Below are 20359 nucleotides of genomic sequence, written 5' to 3' on the forward strand. Positions count from 1 at the left end.
CTTGAACCTCAGACTCATCTTTTATTCTTATTTCTTCTTTATTTTAGTCACCCAGTCCTGTTGTTCTTTCCTTCAAGGAAGGAAATTGTTCTCAAATCTGCCTGTTCTGTCTATTCTACCATATCTGCTGTTACCTCATGCCTGTACCAATATAGTAGCTTTCTAAATGGTCTTCTTCATCTCTGCTATCCCTCCTTCATCCTAGGAAATCTATGAATCTTGAGATATCAGTTTCTTTACCCCACTTTCTCAAAAACTCTGGAAATGACAGGTAGAGCTCAACCACCTTTTGGCAGTTGAGACTTTCCATAACCTAAACTTACCTTGTCATACATTTCCTAATTGCATCACCACCTCACCTTCTTCCTCCGCCATATCTCTTCCTGAACCAAGACCAGCTGGACCCCTCTCCTCACTAACAAACATGTCATTTATCTTCCAGATTTCACTCTTTCTATTTCTCAAGCCTACAGCATTCTTACTCTTCCTCTCTGCTAATCAAATCCTACCAATTTTTCTGAGATCTACCTCTTGCCAGAAGCCTTCCCCCATCTGATCTAGCTTTCACAAGTTTTCCCTTTCTTTGGACTCTCTCATAGTATTTATGACCGCCAGCACACCTTTCGAGACATTATCCCATACTATTAGGTATTGCTACTTGATCACTTCATGGGTGTGTCTTGACTTTTTAAAAATGGTACCATTTTGTGTTTATTTTGCATTCTTCATAGAACCTGGTAGACACTGTGTATATGGTAGATACTTTATCAAAAAACTTGTGCACTGAATTGTATGTTTTTCTCCCAGTGCCTTGCATAGGCAGTCTGGTCTTGCCTTTTCCTTTCTGTCCAGGAACCAGTTCCATCCTCAGTCTGTCCTACCACCACAGCCCTCATGAGTCCTCATTTATCCTGTTCCCTTTGCAGCATTTTGTAGCAGATTAGCCATGTTTCCACTCCTGCTCTATTCTGTTTTCCTCTACAGTGGGCTAGGTAAATAGGCCACAACTTATGTTCTATAGAGTCATGGGCTGTAGAACAGGAGGCTTGTTGGAATTGCTATGACTGGAGAGTGGTGGTGAGGGAATGGGAGCTCACAAAAAGCAATACTGTGAAGTGGTTTGGTGCCTATGTGTGAACATAGGCTCTGGGACAGTTTTTGGAGGTGTGTCCAGCACTAGGGCATGTGTGACAAAGAGTTAAGGCTAGTGCCAATTTAATAAACTAAGCTATAAAACCAACAAACCCACAGGTTTGCTTTGGGAGCTAGCTTAAAGTTAAAACTTATTCTAGTCTCTTGTTTCTTATACAAGGACAGTAAGGTCCAAAGAGGAGGCTGTCAATAATGGATACTGAATATTTGCTGATTGCAAATAATCCAAGTCAGTTCAAGGATGGTTTCATTCTTTATGGTATTTCATGTTAGAAATTGACCAACTAGTTTGAAAAGCTTTGCAATAGAGAACTTTACAAAGTAAAAAGTAAAAGCCCCATTCCCACCTGTCTGTATTCCCAATCTTTCACCAAAATTATCTCATTACCTTCCCCAGAGGTAACAACATGATGTCTATCCTTCCAGATATAGACATATCTCTATATACACATACTGTTAATTGCATATAAAAGGGATAGCAATATACATATTCAACCTGGTGTGGAATGATACTTTTATAAAATCCAATAAAGATGAATTACTACTAAAATGAAATTTTGAAATACATTGAAAATGCAAGCCTGAATTGCTTATTATTAGCTTCAACAGACCAAAAGTTACTGTGTCAAATCACCATAACAATTTCTAGACATTTACTCTCAATCTTCTGTACTCATCTCATTGAGGACCCATAACAAACAGTTCAGAGTTTGATACTAGTTCACGGGCTAATCTTTGAGTGTCATTACTCTTTGAATTTTTTTTTTTTAAATAATGAGCATATATTACTTGTACAATTGCAATTAATTGTGTTTTTTTTTTTTTTTAATTTTTTTTTTTAACTTTCAGTTCGGTTTGATAATAGTAGAAATAGGTACAAGGTACGGAAATGGTTCCCAGGATGAGTCAGGCAAACAAACAAGGTGGCAAAATGGAGGAGATACGTGATCTGGGTTTTAAAGGCTACATAGGCATTTGTCAGAAGAATAAGTGTGGAAGAGCACTGTAGGCAGAGGAGAAGCAGGAGCCAGGGCAGGGAGGTAATGAGATTGCTGGGTGTGTGGAGAAATATAGTGGACACCTGTTGTCTTAGGCTGCTTACCTGCTTCCCAGCCATTGGTTCAGGATGGCCATCAAGTCCAAGACTTCTCCTGGAACCCTGGCCAGGGGAGGGGACAGAAGTGCTTATTCCTGCTGGGATTGCTGAGAGGAGGATGTAAGCCCAAAACTACAGACTGCCCTTTTTATACTGGAGAAGAGAACCAGTTTGGGAATGGAGCCAGCAAAGGAGAAAAGTGGAGACCGGAGACTAAAGACAGAAACCCAATCCAGTGACCTCGCTTACGGTTCTGCATGTAGCCATACCCTATATTCTATCCCTGAGATTTCCAGTTTCATGAACAAGTAACTTTTTTAAAAAAAAATCTGTTTACTCTTAAACCCACCTTAACTAAAAGACGTACACAAGGAATACTATGGTGTGATTTTTTTTTTTTTTGTGTGTGTGTGTGTGTGTGTGTGTGTGTGTACACACACTAGGGGCTAATGAGGCTGCAGAGGTGGGCGGGGGCTACAATATGAAGGGCTGAGAAACAGGCCCTCATTTCTGGAGTCCCCCAGGAGCTCTGGAAGTTGGAAAGCAGTAATTACCTCAACAAGAAAATCAAAAGCTATAAATCAGAAACTCTAAAATTAAGAACATTAACTTCCACAAGTTTTTCTGGTGGTTTCAGTTTTGTTATTCTTTGTTTCCCTTTGGTTGGGTCTAGGCAATTAAAAATAGAAAGGACCAAGCAAGTTACTGAAAATGACATTTAAAAAAATGATTCCATTTTCCTTTTAAGGATTGAAAGTTAAATTTTGAATAATGAAGTAGTTGATCCTGTTTAGTATTTTTTTCTATTTCCAATAAAAATTTAATACATACAAGCAGACTTTCAGTGAAGAAACTTTTAGGAATAATAATAATCAGCTTTTCTGAAGCTCCCTACACATTTAATTAGTTTTCTCAGCAGGAACAGGAAGTAACTCTGGGAATCTGAGAAATACATTAGCCGTTTTGAACATTATAAAACAAAAATAAATGAGCCTTGCATCAAGTTCCCTGAATAGAGTTGTCGTTTCTGTTTAATCTAGAACAATTCCCTGAGGTTTTTGTGTTTTATATTTTTCATGATTTCTAGCCAACTGTTTTGCAGCATGTTCCGCTATTTAGATTTGTCTGATTTTGTCATTATGATTAGATTCAGGTTAAACACTTTTCCAGGAATACTTCATGGATGATGTTGCATCCTTCTCAGAGCTTCACATCAGGGGACACACAATGTCCAATTATTTATTGTCCACCTTTTGGTTAATTTTGATCATTTGGTTGCTGTGGTGTCCACCAGATCTATCCATTGTAGAGGTACCCTTTATACCTTTGTAATTAGTAAGTAATCTGTGGGGATGATTCTTTGACAATAAATAGCATTCTTAATAACAGATCTTATGCACATTGTTTCAAAGAAGAAAAATGGTCCATAATGAAACTTTGTAGAGTTGGAAGGAATTATTTCAACAAACATCTAGTGAGTACTCAGTAAACTGCCATGTTTTCTCCAAAATAGGACCTAACCAGAAAACAAGCCCTAGCATGATTTTTCAGGATGACATCCCCTGAACATAAGCCCTAATGCGTCTTTTGGAGCAAAACTTAATATAAGACCCGGTCTTATTTTCGGGGAAACACGGTATGTAATTGCTAGGGATTAAGACCAAAGTGCAGACTGACCAGCAAACAGAGTACATCAAATGCTAAAACAAAGGACAAAATACAACAGGGGAATTGGGGAGAGTGGCAAAGACCCCATTAAATGTGAGGAAAGGGAAGTTTAGAGATATAAAATGATTTGACCAAGATTTTAGAGTGGCAGGGGTGAGATTAGAACTCTGGTTTTTCTGGTGCCCAGTACAGTATTCCTTCTACGGCAGTATCCAAAGGCTGTATGGCAATGCTGGTTCTCCAGGACAGGTGTAACTTTTGTTATTAGTGAAAATAATATCTTACTGTGTAACTGAAAGAACAAGCTTTCTCTTGTGTTTTAGAGGAAATTTTATTTGATTTAAATTATGTGCACTGTGACATTAAAGTCACTGGAGACCTAGTCTAGTTTTGCCTCAGGGAAAGATTTCCTCACAGTGACAATGACACAAGCATGCACACTACATAACCAGCTATTACTCATCTGCCACACCTTAAAACTACTACAGAATAAGATTATTGTATTCACAAATCTGGAAACATTTCAGCGGTATCTAACTCCTACATCCTGAGATTGACTAATTAGAGCTGATACATAATTTCTATATAGTGTACAGATTGTTTTCATGTGTATCACGGGAGTCTCAAAAACAATCCAGTTACTCCTTAAAGTGAAAGAGGGGTCATTGTGAGATGTCAGCCTGATCACTAATTGTCTTTATATTTAAGAATATCAATACCTTTTTCAGGACAGAAATTTAAAAGGAGTAGTCTCATTCATTCATTCATTCATTCATTCATATTCATTCAGTCAGTCCCAGCAGGACTATCGCAGCTTCAAACTTAAAAGCTGGATCTGAGCTCTTTTAGGCATTGTTTGGTGAATTACGATTTTTTTGAGCTCAGTTTTCTATCTGTAGACACTGAAATCACAACCTGGTCTTTTCCAGGGACTGAGCCAGTTCAGGGAGAAATGGATGACAGCAGGGAAGGCAAGAGCTGCAAAAGCTCGATTCCACCCACTCAGTAGTTTCAGGAACTATTTATAAACGTGAAGGCCAAGATATCGTTTGACCTTGGCTCACCCTGCCCCTTCTCAATAAGGAACCCCATAACATTCTGTTTGCTTTGTGTGATTTAATTAAACAGGTACGGCATTTACAATTTTTACGGAAGGCCTCTGGCAATAACTCAGTGGCCACAAGCCGCGGAAGGGCCATCACAGATTTAGAGGGAGGTTTCCCAGAAGGCTCCACTGTGGAGGAAGCGACCAAAGGGGACTGGTCAGGTGGGAAGTCCTTTCCCCCTTTCAACGGGCAAGTGACCTGAGTGTGCACCCCAGGCCTGGCTGCCCACGCCGAGCCTCACGAGCCTCGGCCCGGGGACAGTCACGCTCAGCTCTTCCAGTAAACACATGCAAGGGCTGGCTGGGTTGCCGTGGGCTCCGGCGGGCTCAAGAGGGAGGAGGGCAATCGCTTCGCCATTTCCAGGAAGCCGCGCACCTGCCAGGCCGCAGGGTCTGACGGGAAGAGCCGCTCACGAGCCGGAAGAACTACCAGTCAAAGGGCCATCCCGCGCACGCGCAGGCCGCGCTTCCTCGCGTGGCTGCGGTCCAACGGCTCCCTCCGCCAGCTGCCGGATCTAACTTGCGGGCCTCCCTCTGCGGGCCTACGGACCCTGCGCAGCGGTGACGTAGCGGGTCCCCGCCCTTTGCTCCCCGCGGCGCCGGCCGCTTGTGACGTGAGCCGCAGAATCCTCCCGCTTAGTTCTAATCTGGTGCCGCGTGTGGGGCGCACCCGGTCGGGAGGTTGCCGGCTCCTGCGCTGTCTCAACCTCTTTTGTAAAGGAAACGTCTTTTGTAATTTCCTAAGACTTCAAATGAAGCCTTTGAACTGTGCCCATTTCCTAATAAGGGTGAAAACGCAGGCAGCCCTCCCCGTAGTTCGTGTCTTTCCATGCTGGGCGTTCTGTTAAAAGTACACCGCACAATGTGTCGTTATTCAGGTTTATTTGGAAGCTTTCGCTTGTTTTTATGTGTTCTCTTGGTGCGCAAATTGGAAGAAAGAGTATCCTTAAAATGGCAACTTTGTACGTGGAGGCTGGGATAAGTGGTAACTAGTCCGGCTTGATGGAATCAATGTAACTTGAAATGTTTTTGTTTGAATTATCCAGGTGTTGCATCTTGAAAGGCTGGGTGTGAAAAGCAGTTCAAGAGCTTCCAGGAGTGGTGGTTTTGTAAGCTATTTAAAGCCAAAATGAAAACCAAGTTGTATTAGAAATAAAATGAGAATTTACGGGCGAAGATTTTGTCTACGTTTTACAGATAATGAAATAGGCCCAAGAGGGGTGGAAGCCAAACCCCTGCTTTCACCAATTCTCTGCTGGCTTGAATAAGGCTGTCTTTAGAACAGCCTGGGCATGTATTGCCTCCTTTCGTAACTTCCTCCCTCGCTTGTTTTTTTCCCCTTTCCATTGTTTTTTTCCCCCTTCTTGAGTTCTCCTCTTGTGTCCCGCCTGCCCCTTTTGCTTTCTCTATTTCTTTCACTTCCTCTGTTTTCTTGATGGTTGAGCCCGCCTTTCCTTCCTTTCCTTTACATGTCTCTCTCTTAAATGACCATAAAAGGAAATAGAATAATTTTAAAAGTTTATTTTCTTTTTTAGGGATATTTTTTGGGGGGGTTCATATAGATATAAAATTTCCTCTAGTAAAACTGTCTTCTACTTCCATAATTGCTCAGTGAAAGCAGGAGGGGGATCGAGGGGGAGGCGTGGTGGGTGGGGGGAGAGGATAGTAACTTGCCTAACATACCTCCAAGGAGGCAGTTTCTGTTGCTCTCCAATTCCCTAGTCTCTGCGTGAAAGTGTCTAGTTATATTTTAAAATGAATACTAGAATTCATTAAAATATACTTATACCAACTGACTGAGGTATGCTCCCTTATTACCACTTTATCTTTTCTGTGTTTGTCTTACTCTGCTTGGGCAACAGCAACTTGCGGAAAGTGATTGGAAATATATTTTGTATTTTGCTAAAGCATTTGAAGATACTCCTGAATTTTGATTTATGTTTTAATTCCTAATACTGAAAGAAAATACACTGTTCTGTGTTCCATAATTTACAAATAATTGGAAACTTAAGGGCATTATGCTAAGTGAAATAAGTTAGGTAAAGGCAAATACTCTGATCTCATACGTGGAATCGTAAAAAACCAAACTCATAGAAACAGGCAGTAGAATAGCTATTTTCTCAGAATGAGTACAACACAAAATCCCCTACATGGGGCATAAGGCCACTGAAACCACCAAGTGATGATTTTTCTTTTTCAAAGGTGTAGATGGAATGATGAGACTGTGCCTACTGTTTTTAAACAAGGCTTGCCAGTATCTGTGTGTTTCCAAGAGATGGGCTGTATTTCTTCAGTGAGGGAGAATGTGAAATCATCTGTCATTGAAGAACACAACCTTTTATTTAGAAATCTTGTTTTCTTGCTTGCTTTTACTCTTTGTTCTTTGGGCATATCTGTAGGTCTCTGCAAATAGATTGAACAGAAGCTTGTCTGATAGTATCTCAATGAAAGTAGTCAAAACAGGCCCCAGGGCCCAGATCAGGGTGAAGCAAGTGCGGCAACTGCTTCAGGTGCAAATTTAAGGAGGCACCAAAAAACTCAATAATCAAGATAATATTTTAACGTGGTACTTAAAAAATCAAAATTAATGCTAAACAATTCATAATACCAAAAATTTTAAATAAAGACAGTGGATTCATTTTTTAGGGCTGCTGTAAAAAGTACCACACATTGAGTGGCTAAAAACAACAGAAACATACTGTCTCCCGGTTCTGGAGGCTAGAAGCTCTCAGGCGGAAACATCATGCCTCTCTCCCAGCTTCTGGTGAGAGCTGGTGTCCCTTGGCTCTAGCTGCATCACTCCAGTCTCTGTCTCCATCTTCACATGACCTTCTCCTTATATGTCTCTGTGTCTCTCCTCTTATAAGAACACCAGTCATTGGATTTAGGAGCCACCATAATCCAGTATGACCTCAACTTAATTAATTACATCTGCAAATAAGGTCACATTCTGAGGCTCCAGGTGGACATTAATTTGTTTTGGAGACACTATTTAACAGTACAGACCAGGATCGGTTTTATTCATTGCCTCAGGATCCAACGTCTCAGCACGGCATCCCCCATTTTAGTAGCTTGCATGGGCTGGCCGCTGCCCGGTGAACTGCTATTATGTCAGCTCTGGGACTCAAGACTGAGAGGGCTGCTCTGGGCATTCCTCCTGAGAAGTTTCACCCACTCACCTGCTTCAGCTTCCACATACCTATTCGACGACTCTGAAATCCCTTTTTTCCAGCCTCACTGCTCTCCTGACTTCTAGATTATTTTTTTCCCCCAATTGCTCCCGGACATCCCAACTTACTAGCCTGCAGGCATCTCAAGTGTAACTTGTATCTTACTGGTGCACTCATGTCTTCCTGTCCTCTTTTCCTGTCTCCTCTGTTGGCATGATCCTCCTTCGACTCCTCCCCAAACAAGCTCTGGAGAGGCGTTCTTGACTCTGGTCTCTCCGTCTCGCCTCACATTTCCTTTGGTTCCACCTCAGAGATGATTCTGGAGTCGCCATCCTCTGCCATAGCTCACAGGTCTTTGACAGCAGGTATGCAGATGTTCCTGTAGAGTATTATGTTCATGATCTGCTTGGAGAAGATGGAGTGTTGTTGTGACTTTGTTACAGGTTTAGATATTAAGCATATTTTGGCTCAGAAAGTGCGATGATGATAATTTTGTAGTGGTCAGCAGGACGTGGCCGTCATGTTTTGATGTTTGGTAGTGCTAAACTTGGTCACCCTAACTAAGCAAGTTCCTTGTATTCTCTCCCCTCTGTAAATGCTTCCTTCACTTCCTTGCAACTACAGAAACCCCACGCTTCCCAGGACACTGCTGCCTGCACTCCTCTCTAGTATGGCTGTTCACAGGCCTTCCACCATCCCTGGGCCTGGGGGGTGGGTGGGCGGGGATTGAGGGAGTGGGGGGTGGTGGATGTTCTCTGGCCACTTTCAGACCATTTCTCTCCCCCCCCCAGCCTTGCCTCCCCCCCACATACCCTGTCTCTAAGTTTTTAGTCTCAGGTCATCAGACTATCCCTTGTGCTACTCCTCCATAATGCAGTCATTAACGTACTCCTGGGTCCTTCCCCCTCATTTTTTTTTTGAAGATTTTTATCTCCAGGCTCCCGGCCATTCTCTGAAGCAACTCCTGATTTCAATATCCAAGCTGATGATCTTCTAACAGCCAGGCCTCATGGTTCCTTGACTTGCTCTCCTCCAACAATCATGTCCTCTCCCCTTAACCCGCGGACCTGCTCTGTACTTTGTCATACCACATCCTAGCTGGAATCTCAGTTTCACTCTGTACCTCCATCCAATCTTTGCAGCTAACTCCTTCCTGCAGTGTTTTTTTTAGACTTTTATTGATTTTTTCAGTGTGTTTTTCCAGGGCCCATCAGCTCCAAATCAAGTAATTCCAGGACCCATCGGCTCCAAGTCAAATAGTTGGAGGGCGCAGCTCACAGTGGCCCATGCAGGGAGCAAACCCGGCAACCTTGTTGTTAAGAGCACCGTGCTCTAACCAACTGAGCTAACCAGCCGCCCTCCTGAAGTTCTTTTGATCCCCACACCATTTGTCAATATCCTCCTTACCTGGCTTGAATTTCACAATCAGTCTTTATAATCACTCCCTGGCGTAACTCTCAGCTCCCACCATAAACCCACTCAGCGTAGTTCCAGAAAAACACTCATGCACACCACTGGGCTTACTCTAAATGCATGACCTCAACCCCAACAGGACCTTTCATTCTGTCAACCACACATTTTCCTGGAACAGACACCTTCTCCTAGATGACCCATCTAGATAACATGCACACTCTCCTAGATGACTAGTTTTCACACCTCTTTATTTCTTCTAACCTCCAATACCTGTCCCATCCTCACTCTTTCAGTTTTCTTAAGAAAACCCGTAGCTAACCCAATAGAACCTCCACGGCTCTCACCACCATGGCCACAATACATCCACTTTTGGGCTGCATATTCAGTTCTCCTTTCCTTCTGTTTCTGTGCTTGGACTGTCTGGACCCCTTGCTCTGCCCCAGATCAATTACCAGTTCTTAAAAAGAAACAACAGACCCAAAATGGAGTCATTTTTGCTAAGTCCCACCAAGACTAATAACCTAACCTAACCACAATTTCAGCTTCTCCCAGGAGTGAAATTTTAAACCAATCAATATGGAGTTTCCCCGTTCAGCTCTAGTGAAGTAATCTGCCTGTTAAGACTCCCTCCCTTCCCCTAGGGAAAGGTGACATTGCCAGAAATAATCCATTCTTTTAAGTTTCTTGTCCCACCCTCTTTCTGCCTATAAAAACCTTCCACTTTTTAAACCCTTCAACCCCTCAGAGGTCCCTTCTACGGTGCTTGCTGGATGAAATGCTGCCCGCCTCATAAACTTCTTAATAAAGTGAATTAGATTTTCAGACTTGGTTGAATTTTACTCTTTAACACAATCAGTTAACACAATTATCAATCAATGAGTTATCTTCATCAGTATACAATCTGTGCTTTGTCTAATAAAAAACAAATTTCTCTCACATCTCATCTAGCTACTGTTCCTTTATTTTTTCCTCTCCTTTACAGCAAACACCTCAACACTTTTCCAGCTCCACTTTGCATTCTTTCACGGGGCCCATTCAAACCGGGTCTCGCCCTTCCAATGTCACCAAACCTGCTCTTGTGAGGGTCATAATGACCACCACATACTGGTTAAGTCTCACACTTCGTCTTTCTGGACCTACCAGCAGCTGTGACACAGTGGCCTCCTAATTGGCTTCACTGCTACTACCCATGTCCCACTGGAGTCTATTTTTAACATAGAAGCCACACTGATTGTTTCAACAACCAAATCAGTGCACTTTTTTCCTCTATTCAGTAAATTCAGAACAAAAGCCAAAGTCCATACCATGTCCTAAAAGCCTCCCTGCACTGACCTCTCAGGAACTCTGGAAACTTCTGTTACTCTCTCACTGGCCACTCCCCTCCAGCCACACTGATTTCCCAGCTATTCTTCCACCCATCCGTGGGTGTACTTCCCCTCAGGACATTTCTGCAGGGAGTTTGCTCTACTTAGAAGGCTCTCTCCACCATTATTATCTGCCCCTTTCTTCCTTCTGTCCTTGCATGCTCACCACTGCAATGGCTCCCCACAAAGCCTGGGAGGCTGGTCTCTTCAGTTACTGCTGTAATCTCATGTCTCAGTACTGTGCCGGACACATAGTGGGCCCTTATCCAACATTTGTTCAACGAACAGTGTCAGGCTTTGTCTTGAACTTGCGTTGGCCTGGGATGCCCTTTCTACCACCTGGTAAGTATTCATTTCTTCACTCACCTTTTTCAGGGAATAGTCTTTTTTCCCTAGGCCATCTCTCTTCTCTGTCAACCATACTGGTGATTTTTAATATACTTAACCACTATATGTAACTGTATCATACTTAAGAAATTTGACATTGACACAATAGTATTTTCTAATATATAGTCTCTATTCAAATTTCCCAGTAATGTCTTTAAAAAAAGAATTTTTAAATACAAGATTTAATCAAGCTTCACACATTATCTTCTTTTAAAAATTTGCTGAGGTATTAATGTATCTATCACTGCACTATTTCATGTCCATAATTTCCAAGAGAAGAGTGAAATCCCCTCTCAACAAAATCAAATAAATGCAAAAACCTATTAGTTCTTTTTTTTTTTTCTCTTAGAGATGCCCTCCCATAGGTGTCCACCAATGTGACTTCTGTGACACAAACCAGCTGGACCATCTGACACCTCACTTCACCAGAGAATCCCCTGGACCTCGCTCCTAGGTTGGGTTCTGTGTGTCCTGGATTCCAGGTCTCCCTTTGTCTTGATTTAATTCCTTGATTCGGTAGAAAACACCCTCCAGCCACTTCTTGTGGAAGGGTGTATTGAGGGGAAGTTTTCTGAGAACTTACATGTCTGAAAAGACCTGTCGTCTACCCTCAAACTCTATTGAGAGTTTGGTTAGGTGTAGAATTCTATGTGTAAGAATAACATACCCTTAATATTTGAAGGTGTTGTTCTATTGACTTCTAGATTCCAATGTGGTTTAGACATCCAATATGTTCCAATTCCTTGTTCTGTGTGTGTAACTGTCCCCACCCCCAAGGTTTTAGGATTATTTCTTTATCTCTCATGTTCTGAAATTATACAGTGATATGCCTTAGGATTTTTTCTTTTTCATTTCAATAATCTGGGTACCAGGTAGATGCATTCAATCTGGAAACTATTTTTTTTTTTTTCAGTTTGGGAGAATGTTCTTTTATTATTTTATTCAATAATCTCCTCCCTTTGATTTATTCTCATTTCTCTTTCTGGAACTTCTACTACCCTGATGCTGGATTTATCTCCTAATGTTTCTATCATTTTTTTGGTCTCATTTTTTCCTTTTATTTTATGAGAAATTAAAAAAAAAATCTCTTCTAACATTTCTATTGAAATAGTTTTTATTATAGTTATTATACTTTTGGTTTCCAAAAGCCTTTCTTTTTTTCTGATTGCTTCTTTCTTTTTAAGATAACTTTTTAATAACACCTTATTCTAGTATCATGGGTCCAATAGCTTTTCTTTTTCCGAGGATCCTAGTTTTTTTGTTTGTTTGTTTGTTTTAATTTCCTTCTGTTGTCCCATTGCCTCTGTTTCTTCTAAGATTTTTTTTTTAAATTTTTGCTTTGATCTATGTCTCTTATATTGCAGGCTTTCCTAAAATATCTGCTGACCCTTGGCTGTCAGTATTTAAGGGTGAGTAAGGAAAAAACTGATTGTGTTGGGAAGGGGAAAGTCTGATGAGTGGTGAGCTTTGCTGGAGGTTTAACAGACTAGGAGGGAGAATCCATCACTTTCTAGCTTTGGAGGGAGCACATCTATTAGATCTGACAGGTTTCTGGGAAATGAGTGGGCAAAGGGGCTGGGAGGTCTCTCAGACTAGTATGTAGGTTTCCCCCAATTTTATTCTATTTTTAGTTCTCCTCTGGCCCCTGCCTTTCTAGGCCCGGAGGAGCAGGGAGGGGAAAGAGGGGTTAGTTAGGGAGCTCGGAACTGGGGGGTGGGGAATGGGGATGGGGCACTTTTGATGTTTGAGCCCCCAGGGTTCTGGTGTGGGATAATCTTGCTTCTCACTTGTCTCTCCCTGTTGGTGTTTGGGTTTCAGCTTTTTCCTACATTAGTCACACTCAGCCATTGGTTGCCAGCTTCCTAAAAATGTGATTTGGTCTGCTCTTTTTTTCTCTTTCATTTTTAGTTTCTTTGTGGATTTATAACTTTTATTTTTCTTTTCCGTCTTTTTGAGAGGAGTTTGGGAGAGAGAAGAGATAAAAAGCATGTGTTCAATTCTCCATCTATTTAGGTAATTAATAATTGTTATTAAACTTTTTAGATGATCACTGCATGGTTTTCCCTTAGAAGAGAACTTGTTCAATCACATATTTTAAAAAATTCCCAGCTTTAAAAAATATGCTGTGTTTTATTTTATCATGGGAATAAATGTTCCTCTGGTTAAAAGAAATCCATGTGTGTTAGGGCCATCTAGTGGACAACTTGGATTTAGCACCACAGGCTTTAAATCTGACCCGGTCCCTTCTGAAAAATATGAAAAGAGCTAGAAAACATCCATCACTTACTTAATCCTTGGTGTCTCTATGCAAAAGCTCCCCAGATAGAAGTGTCTCGTCCATTATATGGAAAGAACACACAGATATTTATTTTGTAGTTTATTTTAGTACCTATTTTACTTCATCTTTATGGCTATCTTAAAGTCTTGTTGAAATTTAAAATGTTTCTCTACTAATATCCTTGTGGGGGATGAAAAAAATTACGGACCTAACTGTTCTCTTTCCTTTATAACAGCCTTTTTATTCGACGAGGATTAGATTCTATTTCTTTCTCCTCTGGGATGTTTCACAAGTCCACGGCTGGCCTTTCCTAAGAATTAATTGAAAAGGAAATGGCAGATACGATTAGGTTGCTGCACTCAGTAATGTGACAGAGGCCAGGCTGGGAGGTAGCCTCAGCCAGCAGAGACAGCTGCCAGCGAATTATGCTGCTCTGTGGTTATTAAGACTTCGTGTTACACCAGTGAATTGAAAAGACGTAAGTTATCCAGCCTCTCAATATTACCCTCAATAATTTACTTAAAAAAAAAAAAAACTGATCTGAAGAACATTTCAGGCAGAAATTTAAAATTACTTCTTTCTTTTCATTACCCCAAAAGGATTTTGTCTGTAGCCGCTGAACCTGCTGTAGATATTCCTAAGCCTCAATTCAGCCAACTCCTGCGAGTTCCCACAGTGTCAAAATATATGAATGGCCAGTGTTTGAACCAAGTGCAAACCAATTAAGGTTTTAACTAGATCAAGCATGAGCTGGAATCTGCTACATAATTTAAATGCCATCTAGTGGCCAAGTGTCATTTTTAGTTCTCAATCAAAACCGCTTTGGTGCCTTCTAGTATTTTTCTTAAGTTGATTTACCAAACAGTTTTGAGTCAGGGGTATAATAGCTGCTTCTGCTCTTGGAGTGAAATGGAATTGGAATATTTCCTCATCATGAAAAAAATGTTTAATAGCTTGAAATGTGCATAAGTCACAGCTCTTATTCTGGGCACATCTGCTTATATGGCTGCAAAACAAAGCATTATTGTTTGGCTTGATTACTATGTCATTGAATAACACCAGTAGTTATCATTTATTACTTTGTAGTTGAAAAATAAAAAGAAGTGTTAAGTAATATAGCCTGATATGTAATGTCTGGTAACTAGTAAAGGAAAAAAATTCTAAATATTGATGGCCAGAGTACTTAAAGGATGAAAACTGAAATCTCAGAAAGTTGAAGAGTTGTGAGAGAGACATATCATTTGCCGTAAATGAATGTCACGGACAAGGAAATAAGTGTGATAATAGTAATAGTGGTCATAGCAGCAGCAGCTAACATCTACTGAGCGCTTGCATGCCAGACACTGTTCTGAGTGCTTTACTTGTATTAACTCATTTGATCTTCACAACAATGTAATGAAGTAGGTACTATTGTTATACCCATTTTATAGACAAAAATCAAGGCACACACAGAGTGGTTACATTGTATGCCCACTAGTGAGAGGCTGAGTAGGGATCGGAATATTTGGAGTGTCCTTTGGTCTCCTAGCTGGTTGAGATTTTGGTTAGTCCCACTTTGGTGGGAGGATCCTTGGAGAATCATGAAAAATCCTTTAATAGAACCAGGGCACAGTCAGCACTTGATCATTCTGGGCTGAGGCTCCAGGTAGGGCTGGGCAAGCAGGGCTCGCTCTGGGTGCCTTGCTCTGGGTGCCTCGCCAGCCAGTTCAGCTTTGGTTAGACCCATCTCCTCTTTTGGCTCTGGTGCGGAGGTGGGGCAGGGACTGCCCTTGGAGAAGTGAGAGTAGATTTCACTTTTGTATAATTGTGGTCTGAGGTTAAATGTAACCTCCTTGTCCAGCTCTTTATTCCCGAGAATAGAGAGCAGATTGGCTTGAGTATAGCCAAACTAGCTGTGGTTATGCAATAAATAGGACATCATGAAGCGTTTTTCTTCTTGTCGGTCACAAATTTGGTTCTATTCTTTCACTTCAGGCATGTGACCATTTAAAGCCTTAAAGATAACAAATGAGTTTAATACTTCACACAGCGCTTTGTTGACTTCAGGGAGCCTCACAAACTGTTTTTGAGGTTGATAACAATGGGTTTATTATTATCCTCAGCATACAGATAAGGAAACTAGGGCTCAGAGAGATTAAGTGGCTTGCCAAAATTCACATGAGTACCGGCCATAGAATTAAGATGAGGACACGTAGGTATTTCATTGCATTTATTCACACACACACACACACACACACACACACACACACACACACACACACAATTTTTCCAGGCATGTAGTATGACTGTGTACATGCATAAATGACAATGCCAATTCAATGTTAAGTAATGTAACCCGATAGAAAAGTGAAAATTAAGCTAATTGCAATTTTATCATCTCGTTTTTACTTTCTCAGTTACTATTCAGAGAGATCTTTAAAAGAAAATCAGAAAATCAAATCAGCTTTATATGGTAGATAGTTTAGGTGTTTTATAGCTGCAAAGGAAGAATGTAGGTAATCTTTAAAGGCTTATTATAGTACTCTAATTCTATATTTGAATTAAAAAGTGTAGAATTCTAATTCTTTAAAAATTTTTTATTTTTAAAATGAATGCCTTTGTAGCAGTTTTACAAGCTTGTTAGGACTGATACAATCTATCCAGAAGGAGGCAGCATTTTACTATTAAACTGATGCTTCTGCAAAGATTCTAACAAGTATTATTTTTTTTTCTTTAAAGATGTAGACTACCTATTCACACACATCCAAAAACCTTTCAGGGCAAAGATTCTTGGATTTCACTAGAGCTTTGCATATTGAAACAGTTATAAAAGCCAAATTCTGCTCAGATTAACTGCATTTAAAATTATAAATAGCATATATGGTGGCCAAATTCATTGGCAGGAATTGGTTTTGCAGTAAAGACATTGATTAAAATATAGAGTTGAACAGAAAATGGAGCAGAAGAAAGAGAAAATGAATGATTCAGTTATTGCTTGTAGAAAATAAATAATTGGTCAATAGAGATCAACTTTAGAGAAAAAAAAATTCACTCAAAAATAAGGGCAATGAATTAGTTTTAATCATCTACCTAATTGCATAAATGTAACTTGCTTCTCCTTTCCTTATATTCATAAAATCACAGGATCTTTAGCAGGGATCTTGGAATTTTATGTGACACATTTCAGGGATTGCAGGAGAGAACTCATTTCACGCATCTAGGGAAGTGAGAGTTGATCTGCTTTCCAAAAGCCACCTCATTAACCTAACAAAAGACACCTTTATTACTCATCACTTAGGACATTCCAAGGGTTTTAGGAGCTCAGCTCCAGAAATGGGAGAAATATCAAATATATATTTCCTATTATAAATCACAACATCACAGCAGTGATTAGAAAAATGTTAGGTTATTTCATATTCCCCATTAAGTGGAGATAAGTTGACTACATAAGTATGTAATGAGAACACTATTTAAAAACTGATGTAATAATTTTGTTTTTCCTAATTCTTGTTCTTCTTCCACCCTTCACCATTAGGCTTAGGTCCCAGGGAAGGAAGGGACAGTATTAAAGAAGTTCTGAAGGAAACCGTGACAATCAGTGCTTTCCACCCAGTCGGAAGAGAAAGCAGATAACACTTAACGTTTGTAGTTAGCTGTGAGTGCTGAGAGGGTGAGGGGGTTGGTGGGAAGGAGAGACAGACATACACACATATGCTCGCACTTACATACTCACACTCTACACCCAACACGGAGAGAAAGGAGAGTGTGGGAGAAGGAAAGGAGGGAAGTGGTCAAATGAGTGAACCCTCATTTTCTCCTCATACCTTCATGGCCAAAGGAGAGAGGGGAGTGAAAAACACACACGTGTTTTTTAGGGTGTGGGTATTCCCAGAGCAAGGAGGTTTGTTTCTAGGGATAATTTCAAGACATCTAAGAGAGTCACGATATCCAATATAAAAGCATCCAGGCAATAAAGTGGAAAGGTTGGAGGTAGCATCTAAGCATGGAGAGGGTCAGATATAGATTCCCAAGAATCCCTTGGCTTCTGTGTGATGTGGAAGGATCCAGAAGGCCTGACATATCATAATGTGGGGATTGAAACTAGAGGCCTGCTAAGGTGAGATGATCCCAGTGAAGGCCTCTCTCAGAGGCTGCTGGAAGCTGAGCTGGAGATAGACTTAGAGGAATTGCAGGGCCAGGCTGGGCTAAGGTGGAACCAGTTAACAGAAGACAAGACCTCTGAGACCCCCCACTTTGCCAAAAGAACTGAGCACTAATGGCACCAGTAGATATGACCAGGCAGTGCAGAGGACATCTCTGAGGAGGCCAGTCCTGAGGTCAACTTTCTCTGTCAGCTCCCCCCAGACATATGTAATCTCAGTTCTGTCCTCAAGTCTCCCTCTTGGGAGTGGGGAGGAGGAACAAGAGAAGGGAGACAAGTCTTACAGGGAGTGTGAACTTTGAACTCACTGCATATTTATCTGGAAGAGACTGTTTAAGCCAAAGTAACTGATTGATTCTTTTGGGGGAGAGGCAGGGTAACAGGATTTTATTGGGGAACAGTGTGTTCTTCCGGGACTTTTCCAAGTCAAGTTGTTGTCCTTTCAATCTTAGTTGTGGAGGGCACAGCTCAGCTCCAGGTCCAGTTGCTGTGGTTAGTTGCAGGGGGCACAGCCCACCAGCCCTTGTGGGAGTCGAACCGGCACCTTGTGGTTGAGAGGATGCACTCCAACCAACTGAGCCATCCGGGAGGCAGCTCAGCTCAAGGTGCCGTGTTCAACCTTAGTTGCCGGGGGGCAGAGCCCACCATCCCTTGCAGGAGTCCAACTGGCAACCTTGTGGTTGAGAGCTCATGCTCCAACCAACTGAGCCATCTGGTCACCCAGGAGCTGAGTGGCAGCTCATTGACTTCATTCTAGTTGCGGAGGCCCATGTGGGAATTGAACTGGCGACCTTGGCGCTAAGAGCACGGTGCTCCAACCACCTGAGCCACCAGGCCAGCCATGATTGATTCTTAATTTGTAAGTTTGTATCTCCCTACTCCATCCCACCACCTCAAAAAGTGTGAATGGGGGTGTATTAGTCTGTTAGGACTGCCATAACTAAATACCATAGACTGGGTGGCTTAACCATCAGAAATTTATTTCCACACAATTCTGGAGATTGGAAGTTCAAGACTAGATGCAAGCAGATTTGGTTGTTGGTGAGAACCCTCTTCCAGGCTCGCCACCAGCCATCTATGTCCTTACATGGCAGAGAAAGAGAACTCCAGTATCTCTTCATCTTCCTCTTCTAATAAGGACACTAAATGCATCACAGGGGCCCCAGGGGGCCCCACCCTCATGGCTTCATCTAAACCTCCTAAAGTTCCCATCTCCAAATCCTATCACACTGACGGTTAGGGCTTCAACATGTGACTTTCATGGAGGACACAATTCAGTCCTTTACATGCGGCTTGTGAGAAAGTTTATATCATAAGTACGGTACCGCAATCTTTTGGTGTATATAAATTATAGTGTGCTGTTAAAAAACAAATTCTACTGCAAGTATTTTCAGTTCCCCACCTCCCCACTGATGGGAATACTATGTGTGTGTGTAGAGAAATAGACTGAGAGGGCGGAGGGAGGGGGAGAGGAGGAATACTGAGAAGGTAGGAGGGGGAAAAAGAGGAAATTAGAAGGAGATGAAGAAGCAGAGAGGGCATGACCTGGAGACTGGAGAGAGAGAGAGAAAGAGAGACAGAGAGAGACAGAAGGAGACACGGAGAGGGAGAGGGACTTAGAGCCTACTGGAGCAGAAAGTTTGCCAGGAGGACTGGAATTCGGGGGGAAATTGGAATCAGAGCGGATTCTCAAGTGGTCTTGCTCTGTGATGTGTGATATGACACCTTCCTGAGCTCCTCAAGACAGCTTCTGTCAAGAAACACATTCCTGATCCTCCTTTTTACAGTTGCTTTCCTGTTTCTTTTCTGATACTTTGCTGTGTTGGGGCCTGGGGGTGCTTAGGGTCACATATTTTCACAAAGTGGTGACCCAGGCTAACGTTTAACTGTCCCCATTATTACAAAGTCTGCTCCTATGTTGGCATTTATAACAAGTCCCTTTGGAGAGCAGTCTGTCCCTGATACGCTTCACTGAAGTCTGACAGGAGAGCAGCCTCCAGGTTTTTCTTTCCTAGCTGGAATTAGCTTAGTTTCTTTATTCGTTTCTCCTAGGTTGCTGTAGGCTTTTCTTCTGCGTCGTTGAATCATCATCTTTAGCCTTCTTGGCATTTGCCTTGTGCTTCTTCAGCTCATTAGCCTGGGGTAGGATTAGCAACTACCATAGAGTGCTTGGTTTATATGTTTCTGAGTCTTGCTGCATCTCTTTCAATGGCTTTACATTTGGCTTTACATTTATTTCTTCAGACAATTTGCTTAATTAAGTACAAAGTCAAATGTTAGTTGTAATGGTCTCAATTATTTCAGCTATTTGCTGAGTTATTCCAACTCCTTCAGACTTAGATCCCTCTGCCCTTTGTGACAACATTGGCTGGAGGACATTGGTGTTATATGATTTTTTTTCTGATAGTCTATTTTCAGTGTAAAGCTAATACTTAGAAGTTTGGTTTATTACAAAGTTTAGAGTGTGTGTTTACTTAAAATGAGAGAACTCTAAGTCTACCATAAATGTCTATTTTGGTTGATTACTTGCCTAATGAGGCATAATATACCAAAATGCTGAACATTCCATTCAACCTTGTGGGACT

Source organism: Rhinolophus sinicus, chromosome 17 (genome assembly GCF_057876585.1).
Source record: "Rhinolophus sinicus isolate RSI-liver-muscle chromosome 17, RSI-T2T, whole genome shotgun sequence".
NCBI classification, from domain to species: Eukaryota; Metazoa; Chordata; class Mammalia; order Chiroptera; family Rhinolophidae; genus Rhinolophus; species Rhinolophus sinicus.